At 39.0% G+C, this 22,359-nt stretch overlaps 1 pseudogene; it reads right to left on the reverse strand.

Annotated features, from left to right (window-relative positions):
* Positions 1–6,415: 6,415 nt before the first annotated feature.
* On the reverse strand, positions 6,416–18,005 carry LOC124245348 (olfactory receptor 13C7-like; annotated as a pseudogene).
* Positions 18,006–22,359: the final 4,354 nt, after the last annotated feature.

Raw genomic sequence — 22,359 nt, forward strand, 5'->3', positions numbered from 1 at the left:
TTATATTATATTATATTATATTATATTATATTATATTATATTATATTAGTGAATGTTATTAAAATAAATGTTCTAGAGATTGTACGAAAGTTCTGATATATTCTGGTATATTGTTATCAGTCATAAATGACCAAATTTATTTGTCAACTATGTTATAATGAATGTTCACCACATCTTTAACCATTCCTATTTTTATGTCTTTTGTTATTTACAGACAGTTATTATTTTACTCTGGTGCTTTTGCAAATATGTTTTATCTTCAATGAAGTTCCTGGAAAATATCCTGACAAATACTCTAAAATGCAGATGTAGGATAACTTTAAGACCATCACACTGAATTGGGTTGAAAGAACCCCTTTTTCTCCTCTCCTTTGAGAAAACGTATCTTTACAACAAGGGTTGAAACATTTATCTTTTTTCCCTACCTGATTCCTCTAGAATTTGGAAACTCCTAAGTAATCCTTTCAAGAAAATATATGTATTTGCATAAATTCAATGAGAATCTGTTCTCCTTATAATAGAACACGATTGGAAATATTTGCTGTATTAGCAAATATACCATTACTTTGGCTGGAATTTCATATTCAAGAGAGATATACATAGACTCAGATATTTACTATCCTTATCTTTTATAAAAATGGGATAATCATGGACAGAAAAAAATGTTTTTACCTTTGCACATATTAAATTTTAGTCCTATTTATTATCCTTAAGATTTAGTTATACATCTGTAAGCTGTACTGGATCCTAAGTTCTAGCTTCCTTAAATGTCTGGCTATGTCTCTTCAAACTAATGTTTCCAATTTTCTTATTGCCCTTGAACCTCTTAGAAAGGGACTATACCAGGTCCTCCTCACTACCCAGGGATTTGAAACTTGGGTACACATCTCAGCCCTAAAGAAGGCTCCTCCTGACATCTAGTCCTGAACAAATGCTGGAGACTTCCAGGACAAGCTGACTGGGAGGAGAGGCAGCCGACATCTGAGGTGGACAGCTTTCCCAGGGTGACTGAACCAGGCCTGTGTGCCTTTTTCTAGTTGTTGCTTCTCCTCTCTTTTGTGGAGGGGCAATGCCCTTGTCCACATGCCCCAGGCCCCTGCAAAGGGGGAACCCTCTTCTTTTGATTATGGCCTTTTGGAAACAGCCTCATCACAATCCCATGACAAATTAATCTTTCCACTTGCTGTTTCTAAAGAGTTAGAAGGTTCCGAATTCACAGAAATTTTTCTTTCATCTAGACTATTAACTCACTCTGGATTCTTATCCAAATTCACAGTATCTGGATTTACAACCTTACAGACTATATAATTGGATGACATTTAGCTCCAAACAGCTCTTTCAAGATAACAATACTGTTTAAATATGTTTTTAAAGTTATACTGTTTTTGCAGAGAGTTCATCAGCTATTGCTTCATGTTTATTCCTGCACTGTGTCTTCATGCTCTCAGTTTGAGTGTGCTTTACTTTTAATTCTGTTTTGTATAACTATTTTTAAGTCACCTGCCAAAACTTTGATGCTAACTTACCTCTTTGAGATGATCTCCAATGCTTATGATCTTGATAGAATATGGGCTTTCAATATGAAGTTCCTGAGAATCCCTCCTACTTCTCCTTGAAAATGAATGTGACCTCAATAGGTTTCCAGTCTGTACACTTTCCCTCTGACGTGAGACATGACACCCAGGAAAGTTTCTTTCTAGCATTGAGGGACAAAAGGCCATTGAATCTGGAAAAACCTGACTCTTGATCAGTGATGCTTTTGAAGAAAGATTTTGATCAAAAGGAGAAATTTAGTAAAGGGAAATTTCATTTAAAATGGAGTCAGGAGTCCAGAAGAGGGAGTTCTTACACAGTACCACTTGAGGTCAATTACAGGAAAGATTGTCAATTACAGACCCCAACAGAAAGAAGTCCTCAACAGGAAGAATGTCAATGACAGACTCTAACAAGAAAAGACATACATTGCATCCCCAAGAAGAAATTGACTTCCCCCAGAAACTCAGCTAGTGAGAAACTGTAATCACCCTGAACTTGCACTTTCCACCAATGAACATTTTTTTCAAAACAATCCCTCCCAACTTCCTCCCTTTTCTCTATAAAATAATATTCCTCTCCTTTGTTTGCTGGTCTTGCCTATGACTTTTGCTATAGCCTGCTTGTCCTGAATTGCAAATCTTTGCTATTCCTGAATAAACCCATTTTACTAGTACAATAACTGCCTGCTTTATTTTTTTAGGTTAACGATAGTTTTTTTTCTCCCTGGAAAGATATAGCACCCATGCTCTAAACTTTGCCCTTTGTCCCTCAGTCCAGGGAGCCACTGTTTTATCCTCTCTAGAGAATAAACTTCTTGATGGGGTAGGTAAGGAACAGTTGGCCAGTGTCACGGAATGAGGGAGGGGTATAGGGACACTGTTTCTTATAAACTTTTTACCTAATCCTTCTTATTTTAGCAGCACTCCCTTCACCCCTGGTCCTAGAGGGACCTGGTATAGTGAGTTTTTCTGTGCTGGAAATCTGGTTGTCACTCAACTCTCTTAGTTTCTGGCTTAGGATTTGGCTCTGTCTGATCTGGTATGGAAATGACCACTAGTCCATCCAATTTGAAGACTTCAAAATGTTATCACTCTGATGTCTCACTTCTTCTCCTCAACTTAAAAAACATTAAACAAAATAAAAATCTTTTCTCTAGTTTTCACGAATTTCATGAGGCAGATACAGGTATGAAAATCAATGAGGTTAAGTAAAAATTCTGTAGATCTCACTTTGAATCGTATGGAATATATATACTTATATATATGATTGTATACATATTTATATATATATGATTAAATACTTCATTCATACATACATATAATTCAAATATAGGAAATATGTGTATATCCTAGCTCTTTCCACTGAAAAGTTCTTGAAACTATAATAAACTCAATAGCACCCCTAATACCCAGATTGTGGTTTCTCAATACTATTCCCCACTGAAAGAAACAAAAGCTCCTTAGAAAAAAATGTTGCTTCCATGTTGGAGAGGAACTGTTGAGCCTGAAACATCTCAACATACCAGAAAGCAAGGAAGCCATCAAAGATACTAGGGTCATGTCAAAAGATCTCAGGAATCAAAGGCTCAAAACTACACTACAATGAAAAGAAATTCATGTTTCTAGATCTAATCACCAATTTGTAAGAAATACAAGGACAGACACTACAGGACAATAATCAGCAAAATTCAGGCTGTGGTAAACTCTATGGTTTCCCATAGTGGGAAATGATTCCTTCCCAAAAAAGTAAATTAAAACAGAAAGCGATAGAAGAAGAGAGAAATATGGATTAAAAGGGTCTAATCGTAATGTATAGTCTTATTCGGATTTTGGTTCAAATAAACACTTTGAAATAAATAAAACATATATAAGACATTTGGGGAAATATAAATGCTGGATAATTCCCAATATCAAGGAATTACTGTTGAGCTTCAGGTATGATAATGTTAAACTATTTATATTTTACAAGAATACTAATCATTTTTAGAGATCAATACTGAAATATTTAAGGATGAAATGTTATGATAATCTGGGATTTGTTTTGGAATAATCCAACAGAGGGAGAAATAATTCATGGGGGAATGGATGAACAAGTTTGGCCATGAACAGTTCATCCCTGGATCTGGGAGATGAATGCCAAAGGATTCATTTTATTATTTTCTCTACTTTCGTGTAGGTTTAAATCTTCCCATAAAACAAAAGAAAAACGACTTTTCAAAGTCTTAGCTTGTGTATTGCAGGCTCTGTTTCTGTTTTCACATGAGTGTGGTTCTCTTTGTGCATTTGATTGCCATCTCTTTCTGCAGACCAGCTTTCTCTCTCTTACAAGGCACATGACCACATCAATCCTGCCTTTTTGTGGTCTCTAAGTTCAAGAGCTCTATGCCAACTAACAAGGGTCTCTATATCCAAATTCCAAATTTCTTGGAGAGAAAGTATGATTAGCCCAGTTGGGGTAAAGTGTCCAGTCATCCCTGGCCAGGAAAAGGGGCATAACTGTCCTGTCATCAGGTGCTAATGGAGGAGGCATTCTACCTCTGGCAGGGCTTTCTAACCAATATGCCAGTCTCCCGATATGCCAGGCTCAGAGTCCCCCTGCTCACTAAGCAGGACATGTAGTGACCTCAGCCCCCAGGTGAATTGCCTTCAGCCATGAGTAGACTCATCCACTTACCTCAGGGTGCCAAACAAATCCCATTATTTTCTTTGAGTTCCCTGGCAAGAAAAAGATTGGGAAACACTGAACTAGGGAGGTGGGCAGGGTGGGGATTGGCAGGACAATTTCAAAAAAATTGTCTACAATAGAAAGCAAAGTTCAAGGTTATAACCACGGTAAGTACAGGAGCTGGAATCCAACCACGGTCTGGTTCCAAAGCTTCTGATGCTAACACTACATTATGCTGCCTCACCCGACGATCTCCATGATTCTTGCTAAGTATTGCCAGCGCCCATAGAACTCTCTGAAAAGAGAACACACGTGTTACTTGAGCGTTGGAGTTTGCATGGTGTTACAGTTTGGGTTTGCTGGGAAGCGGAGTCTGAGATGGGGTGCAGGAGGTTTATTAGGAAGTGCTCTTGGGATCAACACTGATGGAGGGGAGGATAAGGAAGTAGGATTGGGCAGAGGGGGAAATTGGGCTGTGATGCAGTCTCAACAAAGGCCTGTCAACCCCATGGGGAACTCTGGCCCTGGGATGGCCCTTCAGAGCTGTCCTGAGTTGTGGCAAGACATTTATGTCCCTCCATCAATCAGTCATTGGATCTGGGGTGTCCCAAAGAAGTGGGCATGACCTTGGGTGAGTCAGCTGTCTTCAGCTCAGAGCCCTCTTTAGCTAACTCCCGAAGACGTCTGACAGCTGGAAGCCATCTGCCAGTAGCACCTTCAGCAGCTGGAGGAACACGTCCTTCAGTCCTACAGAAGGATCTGGGAGGGGAACCAGGCACAGTCCTCTAAGTCAAAACTAGTAAGATGAAGTATGTGTAAGAGAAATTTTGTTCTGCAACTATGTTTCATTTTAAGTCAATTCTTAACTTACAAATGGTTGGAATTTATCCCAAGTTGATGCCGTCCTCTCTATAGTGAGATAAGAGGGTGTAGATGGGCTCTGTGCTCAATAGGAAAAGGCAAATTCACACCAGCATGGGACAGATAATACTGGGTTTGAAAAAGTGAAACAGGAACATAACCCTGGGCTCCTACAGCCTGAGAGACTGTTGAAGGGGCCACACAGGCAGTGAGCGGTGTGCACGTTTCTGCCCAGTATGGGCAGGAGAGCACCTGCAGGGCTGAAGAGAGTGGCAGGCCACGTCTCAGACAGGAGGAGCCCGGGATACTTGAGCAAGGAGTGTTTGTCTCCATCAGAAAGTTTTGATTCTCAGGAAAAAATAGACATCCAATTGCCTCAAGGAAAAAGAGACATTCGAAGTTCTCTCCCTTGCAATATCTTTGCCCCCTTTTGTGTTTCTACTGCCTGAGACCCTCACACATTTTACTTCTGGACCTCTTGTCAGGTTCACAGTGAACTGGCTCCACCGTTCAGTTTTGTCATCCAGGTCTCCTCAGTCAGCCACCTTGCTCCATCTTCTGCTGGTCACGTCTTACCATCCTGACTCCAGCCTCCCTCAGCTTGCTGTGGTAGCCCTGCTCTGCTCTCCCCCTACAGGTCCATCCTTTAACTCCCCAGAATGTAGGGCCAGACTGTGAACTTAAACAAGACTTACTGAGGGAAGGAAAATGAAACTCTGAGTGCTCCCAGGCTAAGATCCTCCACACGCGTGTTGCAAGATCTGGCCTACTTGCCCTCAAAGGAAATGCCTTACGTGAAATCGACTTGGTCCAAACTCCTCTGAGTGTCAGGGAAAGGAAAAATGCCAGCTGCATTCTCATCTCCAATCTCAGCCCTGCCACCAAGGAAAATAAAATTTGAAGATGTGCCATTTCATCTATAATAAGGATAATTTTTTATACTGTTATGTCATGACGTTTTGCCCTACATCGTCTTCAGTGCTTCCTTTCCAGAGTAGGATCTTGGACCTTTACATAACACAAAGGTACGCAAAGCTATTTTTCAAAACAAAGGAATAACCTTCTGACAAAGGTAAATTCAGATTTGCACAGTAGAGAATCAGAAAAATCACTACTTGTGTTTTCAGCAGCCTTCCACTTCCATCCTCTCAAGTCACATTCCCATTAGGTTTTAGGTTTCATCATTTTTAACAATTGGGTCCAGTAACAGCCAAAGTTCTCCATTACATGTGTAAGTCAATTTTCTGGTAATCATTCTTCAGGTGTATCTTCTTTAGGGGATACATTCTTCTGAGATTTGTGGGTGAGAGCAGCCAAGAGGCACAGAACTACAGGGACATCTCTCCTCCAAACATCACTGGGGGAAGCATTTCTGACTTACCAGGTTCTTCACAGCAGCCTTCACATCCTTGTTCCTCAGGCTGTAGATGATGGGGTTGAGTGTAGAGGTCAGCACTCCATAGAAGAGGGAAATGAGCTTGTCTGAAAGGTCCTGTTTGTCTGCCCCCAGTGGGTCCTTGGACTTGGACTTCCCGTACATTAAGAGGATGGTCCCATAGAAGATGACCATGACCAGGAGGTGGGAAGAGCAGGTGGAGAGAACCTTTTTCCTCCCCTCAGCTAAGGGGATCTGCAGGATGGTAACAATGACAGGTAGCAATGATAGCAATGAACACATAAGGAGACAAAAATGAACAGGACTGGGGTTGCAAGGAAGATCACATTTGTCACTACCAGACTGATCTCATTCAAGGAGATGTTAGCGCTGGCCAACTTCAGGACAGCTGAGATCTCACAGGTGAAGTGGTTGATGATGTTATTCCCATAGCAGGGCAGCTTCATCACAAAGGATGTTTGAACCATGGAGGCAGCACTTTCAGCTGCATAGGCGCCTGCAGCCATGGCACATAGGCAGGCTTGCTCATGACCATAGAGTATCTAAGGGGGTTGCAGATGGCCACATAGTAGTCAAACGCCATCATGTCCAGGAGCACACACTCTGGCTCCCATGGCAAAAGAGAGAATCATCTGGACGGCATAGCCTGAGAAGGAGATAGTTTTCCTAGGGGTCAGGAAGCTATCAAGAATGGGGGGGAGAGGGGGACTGAGGAGGTTGTGTAACAGATGCTCGGGAAGGAGAGACTTCCCAGGAAGAAGTACATGGGTGTGTGCATGTGAGAGACAAACACAGTTACCAGGTTGAGGACCCCATTGCCCAGCAGGATCATCAGGTACATCAGCAGAATGAGCACAAAGAACGTTTTCTCCAGCTTTGGGTGGGCTGAGAGGCCCAGCAGAATAAACTCTGTCACAGAGGCAGTCTGGTTGGCATTTTCCGTGGTGTGTCTCCTCTTTCAACTGAAGAAAATACTCAGAGATCCAAACTCAACATTCTTTGCCTCGCATAGGTCTAGGGCATCTGGTCTGGAGTTCCAGTCAGGCTGAGGGATTTGCAAACAGTTCTGAAAGTCCACAGTCTCTATTTCATTCCAGGAAAAAGGAGCAAGAAAATCAGAAATTACTTTGGGGGCATAGGACTTCAAATTTACAGTGTTTAAAATGATGATTCTGATAATTTAATGCATTTGATCAGAGACAAGACACAAAACACATTAATTTTAGTGGTTCTGTGTCCTATAGGGCAGTTCATCTCATTAAACTTTGATCAGAAAAGTGACTTTCAGTTTGCTCCATGTTCTCCCACTTTGGGCCAGGTACTAGTGAAATGATTAGTTGTGAATACTCACTTTATTTCTTCTCTCCAGACCATTGTCACATAAAGTATACTTGCTGTTTCCAAGATCTCCCTTCTCATGGGCAAGACCAACTCCAGGGTTTTCCATCCATCTGTCTGTCCATCTGTTCATCCATCCATTGATCATCCATCCATCCATCCATCCATCCATCCATCCATGTCTGAACATCCAACCACCAAACACTCGTTGATCACCCAGTACGTGGGTGTGACAATTCCTCTCAGGAACAGGAGTGACTCACGGCCCAGGCTAAGGTGGATTCACAACCTGGCAGAGAGGGGAAATAGAAGGGTTCAGGAGAGGCCAGAGCATCCACAACAGGACTCAGGGTATTCGCGGGAACAGGAGCCAAGGGAGGTTCCTTTGGTGATACAGAATCCAGCTGTGCATTTATGGACAAAAGGAGACTGGACATGGAGAGATTCAAGGGAAAGCAGGGAGGTCTCCAAGATAACTTCATGCTCTGGAAATGCTGATATGTTCCAATAGTTTGAATCTGATATTCCATGAATATAGACAGAGGACTGGTTCCAAAAACCCACAGTGGATCACAGCTTCTGGAAATCTAGTTATCTTAGGTAACGAAAGCAGTGCTTTTTTTTTTTTTTATCATACTACTGGATCACCTTTCCTCTGGGTTAGTGTCCACATCGGAATTAGTGGACATTAACAGTCCTTGAGCCTTTTGGCTGAGCTGCTAGATACATCACCCAGACTAACATCCTGTCACTGATTATGCTCCCCAAGTAATTTAGTCTAACTCTCTCTCGCATTCTAGATCTTTTTCTACACCACACTAATGCATGACTTTTCATTTCAGCTTGATCTCTTCTAATGATGAAGAGCTCACTACACTCCCAAACAGTGTACTCCATATTTAAAGAGCTCTAGAGTATCAGAAAATTCTTCTTCACATTGAACCAAGCAGGCAGCCTTCTGAATTTTTCTCATTCATGTGATGGTTGTTCGGCTTTCCTCTGGAATTGCATTGAATTTGTGGGAAGTCATCAGTTCTGTAAGCCCAGAGACTTGAGCTGTATTCTACTTTACCTTCTAATCTGCTGTGTAGACTTCAGTACTTTCTTTCCTCAATTAGACCCTCAGGTTACACTATTCTGTCCTGGGATTGGAAGAGATCAATGATGTTCCAACTCGTTAAGAAAGAGAACTTTTGTTTTCTTAAATTCAGAACCCTCAGATATAAAGCAGAGCTTCTCTTATTGAAGTGGGCAAGGAGGGCTCAGAAAGTCTGGGCTGCTTAGTGATGCCAGGTCACAGCGATTCACAGCTCCAGATATCATTTATGTCATTGGTAATATAAATGGTGTCCTCTGGAGTGTAACTCTGGGACAACTCCAGCTATTTCCATGGCTACAGTGCAAATGATGCTCCCTGGAGTTGTACAAGAAGAGGATCTGCAACCCTGGGACCATCGAATTTATGAGGATGTCTCTGAAATTGAGTTCACGAAAAGAGACTGAATAGTTTCATAGGCTTCTTGCCATCTAGGTTTTCTGACCCAGGAAGAAGGGCATCTGCGTGGCTCTCAATCTTTGTGATACTACATAAATTCCTTTATTTATTCTCTTTCCAAGCCCCACCCCCTTTAAAAAATCCTCAGAAGCTGGAAATGTTACTGTGCTAATAAAAGGTTGAGGATTATTTTTATAAGAACTCTCACTTACCTTATTCAGGAACTTACTGAGAATGGGTCCCTATGGCTTAGAAACAGTACAGGAGCCAGAAGTAGCAACACTAGTTTTAAAGGTCCAGGCTAAGATGTCCACTTCTGATTTAAAGGAGAGATGAAAGCCAATTCTTCCCTCTCTGACTTAATTCTGTGTTTTAAGCAAAATAACGAAAGGAGCCACCAGTGCATGTAGAAGGCAATTTGAAATCAGTATAATTGGGATTATTGTGTCCCCTGAAGTGATTAAAAGTTTGGAAATGGAACCATCAGGAAACTTTTTATACCTCTGGGACAATGTCCCCAAGATCCAATTAGGCTGAAAGCACTCCAGGAAGGCTTCTTTTTTCTCTTTCTTTTGTTCCTGCTGGAACTTTCCACTCCCTTAGGCTACTGAATAATATCAGGGGAAGCATTTCTGTATCCTGATTGAATTTCTACAAACTTCAAAATGCTTAAAATTCTTGAAAAGAGCAGCTGGGAAGATAAGAATTATTTAGGAACATCCTAGGTTCACAGCATTACAGAACCAGCAGCTGTGGGCACAATGCTTCTAAACCAAGTGTTCAAGGGCATGGCTGTGGACACTTGGGGGAACTCCCACCTAGAGCGCTGGGGAGACTTCAAGGAGGAGGCAGCTTCTAGCCAGGTTTTGAACAATGGAGGAAAAGTTACACATGAAGAGACAGGCAAGGGATGGGAGAAAGGGGAATACCATCTTGGGGACAGAGCTTGGTACAGATCTTGGGCTTGAGTATTTATTCAATATTTTCAACAAGCCATTTGCTTGAAAAGCATCATGGAATAAGAGGTACAGTACAAAACAAAGTCCAGGGAAGACATTCTATGTTGGCGGAATCTGGAATGTGGTAGTAGCCTTTAAGATGGCCCCCAATGATTCTTTCCTAGTGGTATTCATGACCTTATCGTAACCCCTTCTGTTTAGTAACTTGTTTCTAACCAAAAGAATACACTCTCTTGCTAGGTTTGATGAGGCAAATTGCCAGATTGGAGAGGCCCATTTGGCAAGGAACTGAAGGAAGTAGCTGGCCAACAAACAATGAAAAACTAAGGTCCTCAGACCAATAAACCTCAAGGCACTGAATCCTTCCAAAAACTATGTAAGGGAGCTTAGAAGTAAACCCTTTCCCAGTCTAACCTTCAGATGAGATCCCAGCCATAGGCAATGTCTTGATTGCATCTTGTGAAAGACCCTGGAGCAGAGGACCCAGCTAATCTCTGCTCAGCAGATTCCTGACCCACAGAAACTGTCAAACAATATATTTGTGTTCTTCTAAGTTACTAAGTTTTGGAGTCATTTGTTTTGCAACAACAGATGAACAATACATGGAAAATGGTTATGAGCTGTGAGGAAGAAGCTAGAGAAAGGAAGAGGTGACACGTCTGGAAAAAAGTGGTCTGGTTAAGGAGAACCCTCTACTTCCCCAAAAGTCTGTCCTATTGCCAGAGGAAATTTGTGACCAGATTTTTCTCATTCTGGATCAAAGCCTGCCTATCTCCCTGCAGCTCTACCCTAGGGTCTCACTTAGCTCTTGAGGGCTATGCAGGACATCGTTGCTTCCTCTTTTGTGTATCAGCCCTTCAAGGATAGGAAGACAATAAATCATTATAGATATGCTCAGTTACACTAAATATGTGAGCCTGAACCAAGCACAACATTCCTCCTACAGTAACCCAACAAATAACTAACAGTAACTAAACAGTAACTCAATAAATAGATGATGAAATCATGACCAAAATCTGCCCTGGCAAACCAGTCTCTGCCATCAGCCCCAGAGGCACAAGGAATCTTGGGCCCTCAGATGATCTGCTTGTGAGAGGAGCTTTTCACTATTATTTAGAGCAAAGAAACAATAACAAATACAAAAACAAGCCCTCAATAGAGTACACCTTCCTTTTGTATTGAGTCTGATAGAAAGTTCACCAGACAAGTTTGTGGCGTGCCAATAGCAGTCATTACAACAAGTCCATACCTTTAGACAGACACACAGATAGATAGATAGACAGTTGTCCACTTTTTTGGGTATAATTTACTCAGCGAAATGCATCAGTCTTAGGTGTATCATTATTAACATTCTCATACAAGTCTTTCAACTTCTCTTGGCTAAATACCTGGGAATGGGATTGCTAGGTCACAATAGAAGTAAACACTCAGTTTTATAAGACATGAACAGATCTTTTGCCAAAGTGTTTGTACATTTTACTCCTATCAATAATGCTTTAGAGTTCTCATTGCACCACACTCTTGTCAACATTTGGTGTTGTCAGTCTTTAAAATTTTAGCCTCCCTGGTTGTTGTGTAGTGGTATCTCATTGTGGTTTTCATTTGTGTTTTCCTGATAACTAACAATATTGAACACTTTTTCATGTGCTTATTAGTCACTCATATATCTTTTTGAATTATTTGTTCAAATATTTTGTCCTTTATTATACTTTTTTCTTGTTTTTTTTTTTTTAAGTACTGGGTTGTAAGAGGTCCTTATATATTTTAAATACAAATCCTTTGTCAAGTATGGGTATTGTGAACATTCTCCCAGTCTGTGGCTTGCATATTCATTTTCTTAATAGTGTCTTCTGCTGAGCAGATGTTTTAAATTTTTATGAACTCTATTATATTTTTTCTTTTTATTTATTACTTTCTATATCCTCTCTAAGAAAGTTTTGCCTACTCCCAGCAAAGATTTCTTTTATGTTTTATTATGAAAGCTTTATAGTTTTAGCTTTTATGTTTAGGTCTATGATCCATAGTGAATTAATTTTGTTTATTGAAGTATAATTGACATAAAATATTGTATTAGTTTCAGGTGTACATCATAGAGATTCAATGTTTATATACATTATGAAATGATCACCACAATAAATCTAGTTTACCATCTGTCACCATACAAAGTTATTACAATATTATTGACTATATTCCCTAGGCTGTACATTACATCCCCATGATTTATTTATTTTGTAACTGGAAATTTTCACCTTTTAATCCCCATCACCTACTTCACCCATGCCCTAACCTTGGTAAACCACCAGTTTGTTTGCTGTATCTATAAATCTGTTTCTCTTTTGTTTTATTTGTTCGTTTTATTTTTTAGATTCCACGTATGAGTTAAATCATACGGTGTTTGTCATTCTCTGTCTGACTTATTACACTTAGCCTAATACACTTTAGGTCCATCCATGCTATTGCAAATGGCAAGATTTCATTCTTTTTATGGCTGAGTAATATTCCATTGTATGTACATATGTGTACCACATCTTCTTTATCCATTCATCTATTGATGGACACTTTGACTGCTTCCATATATTGCTATTGTAAATAATGTTGTAATGAACATAAGGGTGCATATATCTCTTTGAATTATTGTTTTTTTCTTCAAATAAATACCCAGAAGTGGAATTCTTGGATCATATGGTAGTTCTATTTTTAATTTTTTGAGGAACCTCCATACTGTTTTCCATATTGGCTTCACCAATTTACATTCCTACCATAGTGTATAAGGGTTCCCTTTTCTCCACATTCTTGCCATCATTTGCTATCTTTTGCCTTTTTGATAATAGCCATTCTGACAAGTGCGAGGTGGTATCTCATTGTGGTTTTGATTTGCATTCCTCTGATCTGATGTTGAGCGTCTTTTCATGTACCTATTTGCCATCTGTATGCCTTCTTTGGAAAAATGTCTATTCAAGTCCTCTGCCTATTTTTTAATCAAGTTGTTTGGTTTTTTAAATATTAAATTGTGCAAGTTCTTTATTTTTTGCATATTAACCTTTTTTCAGATATATCATTTGCAAGTATCTTCTCCCATTCAGTAGGTTGCCTTTTCATTTTGTTATGGTTTTCTTCACTGAGTGAAAGCTTTTTAGTCTGATGTAATCCCATTTGTTTATTTTTGCTTTTGTTACCCTTCCTGAGGAGACCAGTCCAAGAAAATATTGCTAAGACCAGTGTCAAAGAGCGGACTGCCTAATTTTCTTCTAGGAGTTTTATAGTTTCAAATCTTACATTCAGGTCTTTAATCCATTTTGAGCTGATTTTTGTATTTGGTGTAAGATTGTTGTCCAGTTTCGTTCTTTTGCATGTAGCTGTCCAGTTTTCCCAACATCATTTATTGAAGAGACTGTCTCGTCTCTTCCCCATTGTATATTCTTGCCTCCGTTGTCATAGATTAATTGACCATATATGCGTAGGTTTATTTCTAGGCTCTCTATTCTATTCTATTGATCTGTATGTCTGTCTTTGTGCCATACACTTTGATACTATAGCTTTGTAGGATAGTTTGAAATCAGGGAGCACTGTTTTGGGTAGTAGGGACATTTTAACAATATTAATTCTTCCAATACATGAGCGCAGTATCTTTTCATTTATTTGTATTGTCTTCAATTTATTTCATCACTGTCTTATGGTTTTCAGAGTATAGGTCTTTCATCTCTTTGGTTAAATTTATTCCTAGGTATTTTATTCTTTTTGATGCAATTGTAAATGGGATTGCTTTCTTAATTTCTCTTTCTAATACCTTGTTATTAGTATATAGACATGCAAACAATTTCTGTATATTAATTTTGTCTCCTGAAACTTTACTGAATTCCTTTATTACTTCTAATAGGTTTTTGGTTGAGTCTTTAGGGTTTTCTATATATAGTATCATGTCATTTGCAAATTGTGGCAGTTTTACTTCTTCCTTTCCAATTTGGATGCTTTTTATTTCTTTTTCTTGCCTAATTGCTACTGCTAGGACTTCCAATACTATGTTAAATGAAAGTGGTGAGACTGGGTATCCCTGTCCTGTTCCTGAATAGTGAATTAATTTTTGATTTTTTTCCTAATTGTTTTATCAATCACTGAGAAAAGGATATGAAAATCTCCAATTCCAACTGGATCTATCCCTCCAATTATGTCCATTTTCGCTTCACATTATTTTGAGGCTTGGTTACTAGGTGAATACATGTCTATGATTTTTGTGTCTTCCTGATTAATTGACACCTTATCATTATGCTATGTTCCTCTTTATCTCTGGTAATATTCTTTTTCTTTAAGTCTGCTTTACCTGATATTAATATAACCCTCCAGCTAACAGTTTGTTTGATATATTTTTCTATCCTTTTACTTTCAACTATATGTCTTTATATTTAAAATGCTTCTTTTAGACAGAATAGAGTTGAGTTTTGCTTTTTTACCCAGTCTCTCTCTTTTAATTAGTATGTTTAATCCATTTATACTTAATGTAATCATTAATTAGCTGGCTTTAGATTTACTATTTTGTTGTTGTTTTCTATATGTCTCATCTATTTTTTTGTTCCTCTGTTCCTCCTTTCCTGTAGTCTCTTGGGTTAATTGAATAGTTCCTAGAACTAACTCCTTTTTTATTTTTAATTTTTTTGTGAGAGATATTGGCCCTGAGCTAACAACTGTGCCAATCTTTCCTCTGTTTTGTATGTGGGTCACCACCACAAAACATGGCTTGATGAGTAGTGTAGGTCCACTCCTGGGATCTGAACCTGTGAACCCAGGCTGCTGTAGCAGAGCATGCCAAACTCAACCACTACACCACTGGGCTGGCACCTTTTTAATTTATCTGATGGCTATATCTGCCTTATTTTACTAGTGGTTGCTCTATGGATTACTATATACATCTGAATCTTTTAGCTGTCTCAAAATTCTTTCTCAACCAAGGATATATAAATCAATCAGGCAAATGAATGAATGAACCCCAGTGCCAGTCTACTTCTACTAGAATATCCTAGGTACTCACTACTCAAAGTGTGGTCTAAGATCAGTAGTGACATCACCTGAGATCTTGTTAGGGTTGCAGAATCTTCAGTCCCACTCTAGATTTATTGAACTGTAATCTGCATTTTAACAAAATCCCCAGGAGATTCATATGCCCATTAAAGTTTGGGAAGTGCTGTCCTCATTAATTAATTGATATTCTGGAGTAACATAGAGGAAATATTAGCTACATCAGAATCTCTATTTGGTAATGTCTGTCACTTCTTGGAATCCACCACACCATGACCTTCTTGGGTTAACTTGATAGTTTTGTGTGCTCTTCAGTTGTGAGCACTACTCCCAGACTGGCCACAATCCCACAACCAGCTTTTTGTTGTACTATTGGTTAGCTGCTTGGCTCTCTGCATTATTCTGAAACTTGATACTCACACCTAGCCCCCTCAAAATTGAAGGTGCACAATGCCTTTGCTCTATGTAATGCCACATTAACTTTTCTCTGTGAAATTCTGTCTTCTCTCTACCTCCACAGCTGTGTTATGCTTGCAATGGAATAACTTCTGGACTGAAATGGTGGCTCTCTTCAAAACCAGACAACTTGATTCTGAATCTCTGTGATGTGGCCCTACTGTTGGAAATATGGTGATCATAGGTTGGGTTTCCCAGGTAATAGACTCTGAGGGATTCAACATATGAATTTTGGTGAGACACAAACATTCAGTCCATAGCATCCCTCACTGTGTAAGAGCAGCAGCCCTGTCTCTTCCTGATAACCAGGATCATTTATACACTACTGGGATAATGACTCCTTTCCTTGCCTGCTGGTCTCCTGTCATAAGAAGTCCAACATACCAGAGGGGTAGTCATAGCTTAAAGTTTAATATATAGAACAAAATAGACAGTCCAGAAATTAGTCCTTATATTCACGATCAATTGACTTTCAACAAAGATGCCAAGGCAATCCAATGGGGGAAAAGATAGTCTTCAACAAATGGTGCTGAAACAATTGGATGGTCATATGTAAAAAATGAGTGAGACCCTTACCTCACACCACACAAAAAATTAACTCAAAATGGATTGCAGACCTAAATTTAAAACATAAAACTATAGAACTTCCAGAAGAAAACATAGGAGAAAATCTTTGTGACCTTGGGTTAAGTAAAGATTTCTTAAACAAGACACCAAAATTCATTTTTAAAAATTGATAAATTGTACTACAAAATTAAAAACTTCTGGTTTTCAAATGACACCTGAAAAAATAAAAAAGACTTAAAATATTTGTAAATTATATACACAGTCATGCATTGCTTAATGACAGGGATACATTCTGACAAATGTGTAATTAGGCAATTTTGATGTTGTTTGAACATCATACAGCGTACTTACACACACCTAGATGGTATAGCCTACTACACACCTAGACTATATGGGACTATCGTTGCATGTGCAGTCCATCGTTGGCTGAAATGTTATTATGCAGCACATAGCTGCATGATAAAGGACTTGTACCCAGGTTACACAAAGAATTTTTACGTGTGACTCAGCAATAAAAAGACAAACAACACAACTAAAATATCTTCACCAAAAAGGTATGTGAACAGCTAATAAGCACATGAAAAGATTCACAACACTAGTAGCCATCAGGGAAGTGCAAACTAAAACTGCTGTAAGATGCTACTACACATCCACTAGAAGATCTGCATTGAAAAGACAAATAACATCAAGTGTTGGTGAAGATGTGGAGAAACTGGAACTGTCACACATTGCTTGTGGTAATTTAAAATGATACAGCCACTTTGGAAAATAGTTTACCAATTTCTTAGAGTTAAATGCATTCATACCATACAACCTACCAATTCCACACAAGTTTTGTACATAAATGTTCATAGCAGCATTATTCATAATATCCCAAAACTGGGAACAATCCATATGTCCATCAATGGGTGAATAAATAAACCCAATATGGTAAATCCTTATAATGGTACATCCTTAATAAAAAGGAGCAAACTACTGATGCATGTTACAACTGGATGAGCCTTAAAAACATGGCAAGTGAAAGATGCCAGACACAGAAGACTACATATTGTACTGTTTCATTTAAATTCCTTTAAAAAGGCAAACCTTTCTTGAAATCAGTAGATTGGTAGTTACCTGGGGCTAGAGTTAGGGACTGACTGCAAATGGGCATGAGAGAACTTTTTGAAATGATGTAAATGTTCTAAAATTGGTTTGTAGTGATAATTGCACAAATGTATAGATTTATCAAAAACCATTGCACTGTACCTTACAGTGGATGAGTTTTATGGTATGTATGTTTTACCTCAATAAAGTGCTAAAATTGTTTAATGGGATTCTTTCTCTGTCCCCTAGTGGAAGTGACTCTCCTCTGAAAACTAGGACCCTTAGACCTGCAAAGCCTAGAGTTGCAGTTATGGAAGGCACGAATTCCCCAATAGGTCACTGGAGATGATGGTAACCAGGGCTACCCTTGCTACCACCCTTGATTCCTGGAGCACGTATTTTGCCTACTGGGGACACAGTACCATAAGACAGTCGTTGATTTAGGGTACATACTGCGTTCTGGAGGATGGTGCCCCATTCTTGCATAGTATTATCTCCAAGATAGTGCTTTAGCTGTGCTTTCAAAAGACCATACATCACTATCTTGGGCCATTTACTTCTGGATGGTGCAGTGTATGGATGGATCAGTGGATACCATAATCATGATCTCACAGCTACCCTTGCTATATAAGTCCATTGGTCCGATGAGATGTTATGCAGGATTCCATGTCATTAAATCGAACCCTTGATGAACTTGCAGATGGTGATGTTGGCTTATGCCCTGCAGAAAGGAAAAGCAACCCATACTCAGATGAGGTGTTGGTTTTAGTCAAAGTGAATCACTGTCCCTTTCAGAATGGAAATTGACTAATGCAGTCAACTTACTAACAAGTGACTGATAAGTTTCTTCAAATGAGTGTCGGTCTCTGTTGCTGGCAGTTTGAACAACCAGCTGCCAAAGTGGCTCTATCAGCCTTTGTGAGGAGAGCCCTTGCTGATATCTCTTCCTGATAACTAGGATCATTTATACACTACTGGGATAATGACTCCTTTCCTTGCCTGCTGGTCCATAGATAGATAGATAGCCTCCTGCAATCATGACTACTCTGTTCATTGTACCAATGATGGAGATTGGATGACATCCATGAGTCGTTCTATTCGGTTGTTGAGCCTAGTGGAGAAGATGGAGGTTCTGAAGATGTTTCTGGCACATGGATAGCTAAGGAGGTGAGAGAAACAAGACTCTGTTTCAAATACTAAAACACTGCTGTAAGAACATTGCTCTGTTCTCTTCAAGGAACTCTCCCACTAGAGAAAGGAACCACAGATCCAGGGAAATTCACAGGTGGAGGTCACCTGAGCTATTTAGTACTCCCCCTTCACTGTGTGGGTGAATATACCTGAGATTCTTCAAGAGCAGAGGACACACTCATGGTCACCCAGCTCTTTGTGGGAGGGCAGGGATTTGAACCTAGACCTCCTGTATCACATCAACTCCTGGACATGTTCCAAATTTGCAGGTGATAGAACCCACAGAAGGCAAAGCCACTGTAGCAGGAAGGGAGTAGTTGATTATAAGAAGCACTACATATTGAGCTCATAACAAATGTTTCAAAACTGTTTTCTCTAAGACGTCTGCCATGCACGATAGCCAGGCACTCTGTTTGCACATGGCACATGAAAGAGAATATCTATTTTCTACAAGTTGGTAATCATATTAGATGCGATTTTTGTTGCTCTCCTAAAAGAAAGTAACAATGTAGATTAGTGAAAAATAGAATCTAGTATAAGGATATAGGAGTGTCCTTTAGAAGCAAAAGTACAGGAATGTGGCCAAGTTTAGGAAAAAACAGAAACCAAGAACTGGGAACATGTGAGGATGCCCTCCTCATCGCTCTCTCTTTTTTTTTTTTTTTATTGAGTTCATAATAGTTTACACCATTGCGAAATTTCAGTTGTACATTATTATTTGTCAGTCACCATATAAATATTCCCCTTCACCCCCTGTGCCTGCCCCCAAGTCCCCTTCCCCCAGTAACCACTGAACTATTATCTTTGTCCATGTGTTTGTTTACCTTCCACATATGAGTTAAGTCATATGGTGTTTGCCTTTCTCAGTCTGGCTTATTTCAGTTAACATAAAACCCTCCAGGTCCATCCATGTTGTTGCAAATTGGATGATTTTCTCTTTTTTATGGCTGAGTAGTATTCTATCATATATAAATATCACATCTTCTTTATCCAATCACTGATGGAAGGGCATTTGGATTGCTTCCATGTCGTGGCTATTGTGAATAGTGCTGCAGTGAACATAGGGGTACACAGGTCACTTTGGATTATTGATTTCAAGTTGTTTGGGTAGATACCCAGTAATGGGATAGCTGGGTCATATGGTATTTTTTTCTTTTTAGCTTTTTGAGGAATCTCCATACTGTTCTCCATAGTGGCTGCACCAGTTTGCATTCGCACCAGCAGTGTATGAGGGTTCCCCTCTCTCCATATCCTCTCCAACATTTGCTATTTTTAGTTTTACTGACTACAGCCATTTTAACAAGTGTACGGTGGTATCTTAGTGTAGTTTTGATTTTCATTTCCCTGATTATTAGTGATGTTGAACATCTTTTCATGTCCCAGTTGGCCATCTGTATATCTTCTTGGAAAAATGTCTGTTCGTATCCTCTGCCCATTTTTTGATCGAGCTGTTTGCTTTTTTGTTGTTCAGTTGTGTGAGTTCTTTACATGTTATGAAGATTAACCCCTATCGGATATATGATTTGCAAATATTTTCTCCTAATTCGTGGGTTGTCTTTTTGTTTTGATCCAAGTTTCTTTTGCCTTGCAGAAGGTTTTTAGTCTGATGAAGTCCCACTTGTTTATTTTTTCTTTTGTTTCCCTTTTCTGAGAAGACACGGTATTTGAAAAGATCCTTTTAAGTTCGATGTCAAAGAGTGTACCACCTACATTTTCTTCCAGAAGTTTTATGGTTTCAGAACTTATCTTCAAGTCTTTGATCCATTTTGAGTTTATTTTTGTGTATGGTGTGAGATAATGGTCTGCTTTCATTCTTTCACAAGTGGTTGTCCAGATTTCCCAAAACCATTTGTTGAAGAGACTATCTTTTCTCCATTTTATGTTCTTGGCACCTTTGTTGAAGATTAGCTGTCTGTAGATGTGCAGTTTTATTTCTGGGCTTTCAGTTCTGTTCAATTGATCTGTGTGCCTGTTTTTGTACCAAAACCATGCTGTTTGATTACTATGGCTTTGTAGTACATTTTGAAGTCAGGGATTGTGATGTCTCCCGCTTTGTTCTTTCTTCTCAAGATTACTTCAGCAATTCGGGGTCTTTGGTTGCCCCATATGAATTTTAGGATTCTTTGTTTTATTTCCATGAAGAATGTCATTGAGATTCTGATTGGGATTGCATTGAATCTGTAGATTGCTTTGGGTAGTATGGACATTTTAACTACGTTTATTCTTCTGATTCACGTGCATGGAATATCTTTCCATTTCTTTATTTTGTCATCTACTTCTTTCAATAATATTTTATAGTTTTCATTATGTAAGTCCTTCACCTCCTTGGTTATATTTATTCCTAGATATTCTATTATTTTTGTTGCGATTGTAAATGGAATTGTATTCTTGAGTTCCCTTTCTGTTAGTACGTTATTGGAGTATAGAAATGCAACTGATTTTTATAAGTTAATTTTGTATCCTGCAGCTTTACTGTAGTTGTTGATTATTTCTAATAGTTTTCCAGTGGACTCCTTAGGGTTCTCTCTATATAAGATCATGTCGTCTGCAAACAGTGAAAGCTTCACTTCTTCATTTCCTATTTGGATTCCTTTTATTCCTTTCTCTTGCTCTGGCAAGAGAATTGCTCTGGCCAAAACCTTCAGTACTATGTTGGATAAGAATGGTGATGGTGGGCACCCTTGTCTTGTTCCTGTTCCCAGAGAGATGGTGTTCAGTTTTTCCCCATTGAGTATGATGTTGGCTGTGGGTTTGTCATATATGGCCTTTATTATGTTGAGGTAATTTCCTTCTTTCCCCATTTTGTTAAGAGATTTTTTTAAATCATAAATGGCTCTTGGATCTTTTCAAAAGCTTTCTCTGTGTCTATTGAGATTATCATGGGGTTTTATTCCTCATTTTGTTAATGTGGTGTATCACGTTGATTGATTTGCAGATGTGGAACCATCCCTGTGTCCCTAGTATAAATCCTGCTTGATCATGATGTATGATGTTTTTGATGTATTGCCGTATTCGGGTCGCCAACATTTTTTTCAGGATTTTTGCATGCTTGTTCATCAGCAGTATTGGCCTGTAGTTCTCCTTTTTTGTGCTGTCCTTGTCAGGCTTTGGTATCAGAGTGTTGTTGGCCTCGTAAAATGTGGTAGGTAGTGTTCCACCTTTCCTAATTTTTTGGAATAGCTTGAGAAGGATAGGTATTAAATCTTTCTTTGAAAGTTTGGTAGAATTCTCCAGGGAAGCTGTCTGGTCCTGGGCTTTTACTTTTGGGGATGTTTTTGATTAGTGTTTCGATCTCTTTACTTGTGCTTTGTCCATTCAGATTCTCTCTTATTGATTCAGCTTTGGGAGGTGGTAAGAGTCTAAGAATTTATCCATTTCTTCTAGATTGTTCATTTTGTTGGCATATAGCTTTCCCTAGTATGCTCTTATAATCCTTTGTATTTCTGTTGCGTCCTTGTAATTTCTCCTCTTTCATTTCTAATTTTATTTATCAGAATTTTCTCTCTTTTTCTCTTTGTAAGTATGGCTAGGAGTTTGTCAATTTTTTAAATCTTCTCAAGAACCAGTTTTTTGTTTCATTTATCCTTTCTGCTGCCTTTTTGCTTCAATTCCACTTATTTCTGCTCTGATTTTTATTATTTCTCTCGTTCTGCTGAATTTGGGCTTTGTTCCTATTTTTCTAATTCGGTTAGGTGTAGTTTGAGATTGCTTATTTGGGATTTTTCTTGTTTGTTCAGGTGAACCTGTATTGTGATGACTTTCCTTCTTAGAACCGCTTTTGTTGCATCCCTTATGAGTTG

Source organism: Equus quagga, chromosome 1 (genome assembly GCF_021613505.1).
Source record: "Equus quagga isolate Etosha38 chromosome 1, UCLA_HA_Equagga_1.0, whole genome shotgun sequence".
NCBI classification, from domain to species: Eukaryota; Metazoa; Chordata; class Mammalia; order Perissodactyla; family Equidae; genus Equus; species Equus quagga.